Below are 6,444 nucleotides of genomic sequence, written 5' to 3'. Positions count from 1 at the left end.
TTGTGTAATTTTCTTTAATTTTGTACAAATTTCCTCTATTCTTGGTATGTGTTAAAACATTTTCTATGCCATTAGAATGAAATTCTCTATCTTTTCTTTTTTATTGGATAATTTATATATTTACATTTCAAGTGTTTTCTCATTTCCCAGTTTCCCTTCTGGAATCCCCCTATCCATCACACCCCCCTGCTTCTATGAGGGTGCTTTCCCACTTACTCACCCAACCACTACACTGGGGAATCACATCTTCATATGACCAATGGCCTCTTCTCCCACTGATGCCTGAAAAGGCCACCTTCTGCTACATATGTGGCTGAATCCATGGGTCCTTCTATGTATGCACTTTGGTTGGTGGTTTGCTCCCTGGAAGCTCTAGGTGGTTTGGTTGGTTGATATTAATGTTCTTCATATGGGATTGTAAACCCCTTCTGCTCCTTCAATCCTTTCTCCAACTCCTCATTGGGGACCCTGTGCTCAGTCCAAGGGTTGGATGTGAGCATCCACCTCTGTATTTGTCAGGCTCTGGCAGAGCCCCTCAGGAGACAGCTATAACAGGTACCTGTCAGCAAGCACTTCTTGTCATCTGCAATAGTGTCTGGGTATGGTGTTTGTATATGGGATGGTCTAAAATCAGGGACTAGACAAGGCAGTACACTCTCTCTCTACCTATTTAATATAGTCCTCAAAGTCCTAACCAGAGCAATTAGACAACAAAAGGAGGTTAAAGTAATACAAATAGAAAAGGAAGAAGACAAAATATCACTATTTGCAGATGATATGATAGTACACTTAAATGACCCCAAAAATCCCAACAGAGAACTCCTAAACCTGACAAACAACTTCAGCAAAGTGACTGGATATAAAATTAACTTAATCAAATCAGTTGCCTTCCTATACTCAAACGATAAACAGGCTGAGAAAGAAATTATGGAAATGAAATCCTTCACAATAGTCACAAACAATATAAAATACCTTGGTGTGACTCTAACCAAGCACGTAAAACATCTGTGTGACAAGAACTTCAAGTCCCTGAAGAGAGAAATCAAAGAAGATCTCATAAGATGAAAAGATCACCCATGCTTGTGGATTGGCAGGATTAATATAGTAAAAAGAACAATTCTCAAAATCATTTGGAACAACAAAAAAAACAGGATAGGGAATACTATTCTCAACAACCAAAGAAAGTCTCGGTGTATCACCATTCCTGACCTCAACCTGTATTATAGAACAATCATGATAAAACTGTAGGATATTTGTACAGAGACATGAAGGTAGATCAGTGGAATAGAATTGAAGACCCAGAAATGAACCCACACACCTATGGCCACTTGAACTTTGATAAAGGAGCCAAAACCATTCAGTGGGGGAAAAAAAGACAGTACTTTCAATATATGGTGCTGGTTCAACTGGCAGTCAGCATGGAGAAGAACGCAAATCTAGCCATTCTAGTCTCCTTGTACAAAGTTCAAGTCCAAGCTGATCAAGTATCTTCACATAAAAGCAGGTACACTGAAAATAAGAGAAGAGAAACTGGGAAAGAGCCTCAAGCACATGGCACAGGGGGAAATTTCCTGAACAGAACACCAATGGCTTATGCTCTAAGATCAACAATAGACAAATGGGACCTCATAAAATTGAAAAGCTTCTGTAAGGCAAAGGACACTGTCAATAGGACAAACCAGCAACCAACAGATTGGGAAAAGTTCTTTACCAATCCTACATCTAATAAAGGGCTAATATCCAATATGTACAAAATTCCCCATTTTTCAGAACCATAATTATCAGGTGCAGTGTTTTCATAGTTTTGATATATCTTGTAAATTTCCTTAAGGAATTTTAAGTTGAAAAACATATTCTGGCAATATTTGATGAGGTCCGTGACAACTTGCAAGGAGATGGCTCTTTCCTTTCACGATGTAGATTGTGGAGATTAAACTCAGGTAGGTAATGTTCTGTAGCAGTCTTCTTAACCCATTGAGCCATCTTGTTGCCCCCTAACATTTTATTAATATTGTCCCACTGTCCTCATCAGATTGTTTTCATTCTTTTATTTTGTATTTCAGCTCATATTTTCTATGATTTTCTCCCTATATTCTATTGTTATATCTTTCCATAATCCCTATTCTTTGACTTAGTATTATTTATATTTCAAATATTTCAGTTGAATATTTATTGAATTTCTATTTCAGGTCTTCCATCAACTTTATCATTTTATTTAACTGTTTTCATCATTTTGGGACTTGTTAGTTATCTTTCTTAGTATATCTGGGTATACATTGGATTATTTGTTTGGAATTTCATTTACTTCTCACCTATTCAAATTGTGGGATTAACAATTGTAATTTCTGGATCTGAGATTACATTGTTGCTTACTGTATAAAATAAACTATATTCTTTTTGTGAAATAATTTCAATATTCAAGTGGACTAGAATATCACAGAGTTGAGGTACATAGTTTACAAGTTTTATTATTGGTCCAGGAGTACAGGGCACTTTGTAGAGAGTCGCTATTACTCTCAGAATAAATTATTAACTGTGAAAGAAATCTCAACTTCTGGATATGTATACTATGCATAAATTATACTTGCAAATTAACAATATCGGTCTTTTATACTTTAATAACTTTTGGAGTGAATTTAAACATACTGACCCTGTGCTGAGTAGTGTAAATCTCAGTCCCTTCCTTGGTACTCTCTCTGGCTTGGCTGCATGCATTGTAGAGCAGGGATAAATGAGATCTTTGGTGTTCAACAGATTTGGGGGTTTGTGATATTAGCACATGCATGAGAAGACACTGTAAGACACTTCTTCATAGTTTCTTTTAACTCAGCTGGTATCCCCATTGGCTTCATCTACAGTCTTGCTGAGTTGATGTATGTGTTCTATTATTATTATTATTATTATTATTATTATTATTATTATTATTATTTAGTTTTTGTATTTAGTCTTTAATCACTTTTTGCAGTTCAGACTTTACTCCCCTCCAGTTCCACAGTCTGACTGTTCCATATCCATATCTCTTTCCCCCACCCCACATCTCCAAAAGGATGTCACCACACCCTACCACCACCCTACCAGTCATCTCCATTCCCTAGAGCCTCAAGTCTCTTGAGGGTTAGGTGCATCTTCTCTGAATGAGTTCAGACTCAGCAGTTCTCTGCTGTATATGTGTCAGGGGCCTCATATCAGCTGGTGTATGCTGCCTAGTTGGTGGCTCAGTGTCTGAGAGATCTCAGGGGTCCAGGTTAGTGGAGACTGCTGGTCTTCCTATAGGGGTTACCCTCCTTCTCAACTTCTCCCAGATTTTCCCTAATTCAGTCACAGGGCCCAGCAGCTTCTGTCCATTGGTTGGGTGTAAATATCTGCACCTGACTCTTTCAGCTGCTTGTTTGGTTTTTCAGAGTTATGATGGGCCCCTGTTTGTAATCGCACCATAGCATTGGTAACAATGTCAGGCCATGGAGCTCCCCCTTGAGCTGGATCCCAATTTTGGCCTGTCGCTGGACCTCCTTTTCCTCAGGCTCTTCTGTACTTTTGTCTCTGCAGTTTTTTCAGACAGGCACAATTCTGGGTCAGAGTTTTTAGCTGTGGGATAGCAACCCCATCCCTCCACTTGATGCCCTGTTTTTCTACTGGAAGTGAACACTCTCTCTCATCTTAAAACTTCTGTAAAAACACCATGAAAAGAAGACATTGGATGTATTCAAGTGCCAGGAAATGTTAAATTTAGGTCATTGTGTGGAAGGTATGAACAGACAGATTCCATCATCATAAACCATATATGTGTGATCCAAGTGATAATGTTGGAATAGATGTTGCCTTGGTTCATTTTAAACCTGAAGCTCAAATGTGTCTTCTCTTCACAGATAATTAGAAGCATAAACCAGAATTAATCTGGATTAGGAACAATGACAGGAAGATTAGCCCCATCAAATATAGGAACTGCTCTAGAAGAATAAGCCTGGTTCAGGATTTTTGTAACAAGATTTATAAATAAGTTCATAGTTGCAAACTCAACTTCTAGTGTAGAGAAAGGGACTTTGTGACTTTGTTCTTGTTTTTATTTCATTCCTGTGTTCAGATTAATAATCCACATTGATTTTATGGCTAACAATAACCTTACAACAGTAACCAGGTTTGTTCCCATGGGCTTTATTGACCTGCCTAAGTGGAAGGTCCTCCTTTTTCTGGTGTTTCTCAGCTTCTATCAAATCACCACTTTGGGAAACTTGGGCATTATCATTCTTTTACAGGTGGATATAGAACTCTACACATCAATGTATTTCTTACTGAGCCATCTCTCTCTATTGGATGCCTGCTACACCTCGGTCATCACCTCTCAGATCCTGGCAACACTGGCCAAAACCAAAATCATCATCTCCTATGGCCAATGTGCAACAAAATTCTTCTTCTTCACCACCTGTGCAGCTACTGAGTGTTTCCTTCTGTCTGTGATGGCCTATGATCACTATGTTGCTACAAGCAACCCGCTGCTCTCTACTCTAATCATGAGTCCTAAAAGATGATGGAGTTTGGTGACTGGAGCCTATGTTGGTGGGTGCCATAGACGGACCTCACTTGAGTCCCCAGTCTATGGGCAAAACTTGGTTTCGGTTGCAGGTGAGCGAGGATTCAGCGAATGACAAACAGACCTACATGAGAGAGCATGTAATATCTGAATGTAATTTGTCAAATGGAGCATCAAACTTTTCTACAGAATAAAATAGGGAAGTTAGGTGACACATCGGCAAGGTGCAAATGAGGTTACTGGATGCTTAATGACTCTTTCACAAAATGGAAGAATGTAAACACAAAGACTGGCAGGAACTGGGCAATAAAACAACTGAGACAAAGTCAGCTCTATCTAAGGCCAGCTACAGTCTTAGAAGCCAGGTGTGAGATCTTAACACTCCTGGGACAAGGGCTTTCACATCCAAGTCGTGGTTCTAATTAGGGAGTTCCGTTCTAGCTAACCTTCTCATGAATAATGCAATACTCTAAAACCACAGCCCTTCTACTTCCTAAACCATTGTAAATTCCTGTATATGGGAGCGACTTGGCTTTTATTCTAAGTGATAGTGTGTGTGTGTGGGGGGGACTTTTCTACTAGTAATTAATGTAGTCTGCCATGCATAACTATAATAAGAATTCTAAACTTACTTTGCTAAGCTTGCCTTGAGATTTCTAANTCTATGTAGTAGATAGTAAAGCCTGATTTCTTTCACTATCTCTCTTACAATACTAGAAGCAATTCTGATTGTCACTGAATAGGCAACATTCTTACTGAATTCAAAGCCCAGGGTCTGCTCAAGGACTACCTAGGGCTTTGGTGAAGGCCAGGAAGCAAAGTTCAATTTTGCTTAGGTATTTGGTAAGTCATCGTTTGGAGGCACCTATAACAAAACAATACTGAAGGGAAGAACACAGATGCTATGGGATGCCACAGTTCAAGTAGACTTAGTTTCTGTGAACTTTTTGCCTCAGGGCAGTGCCCAGGTTTTTGGGGCCTGTCGTGTTTGTCACTACTGGACTGGATGTAGCAGGTGTGTTGTTTGGGGCCATCTTAAGAACAATATGCACCTTTTCCTCTTCTTCTGTGAAGATAATCAAATCAATTTCTTCTTTTGTTATCTCCCACCACTGCTGAAGCTGGCCTGCAGTGATCCAACTAATATTGAGATTATAATTGTCTTTTTTGGGAACTTAAGTCATTTTGGCCAATGCCTTGGTCATACTCATTTCCTACATGTTCATCATCAAGGCTGTCATAAAGTTGAAGTCTTCAGGTAGCAGAGGTAAAACATTCTCCACATGTACCTCCCACCTCACTGCTGTGGGTCTTTTTTTTTGGGACCCTCATCTTCATGTACATACAGAGAAGCTCAGGCAAATCCTTAGAGGAAGACAAGGTAGTAACTGTCTTCTACACTGTGATCATTCCCATGTTGAACCCTCTTATCTATACCCTGAGATACAAGGATGTAAAGGCTGCCTTCAGAAAGGTTACTGGTAGATTCCAGGTATCTCAAACTTTACAGAATTAATTTAAATGATATGTCATTTTTTTTTTACTACTGATATTTACTAGTGAGTATGCTGTTACCTTGAACAGAGGAAGCAAGTAAGTGTTGAAGAGCGTGAAGCACAAAGTGATGAAATTTGTACTCAACAATTCCACTTTCTTTTTTCTTAATCTTTTTTCTCATTCCCAGTTTGTTACTTTGCACTGGTAACTACTGATACTCTACTTCATCATTTACAGAATCAGATTTTGAGTTGGCTCACTTGAATTGAGTTAGACTCCTTTATTTCTTTAATTTTAATCAACATTGCAAATTATTTCTATAAATGATCATATCGTTCAGTTACTGTGAATTATGATACATGAGTTTTCACTTCCCTTTAGATGTATAAATGCTTTGTCAGTGCCATCAGCATGCTGTG

General features: G+C 38.8%; 1 pseudogene; it reads left to right on the top strand.

Annotated features, from left to right (window-relative positions):
- The first annotated feature begins 4,103 nt into the window (after window positions 1–4,103).
- LOC110336455 lies at window positions 4,104–6,044 on the top strand (annotated as a pseudogene).
- The last annotated feature ends 400 nt before the right edge of the window (window positions 6,045–6,444 follow it).

The sequence above is a fragment of the Mus pahari genome, chromosome 1 (genome assembly GCF_900095145.1).
Source record: "Mus pahari chromosome 1, PAHARI_EIJ_v1.1, whole genome shotgun sequence".
In the NCBI taxonomy this organism is placed as follows: domain Eukaryota; kingdom Metazoa; phylum Chordata; class Mammalia; order Rodentia; family Muridae; genus Mus; species Mus pahari.
The sequence above is the reverse complement of the archived record's forward strand: the minus strand, read 5'-3'. Positions and strand labels throughout refer to the sequence as shown.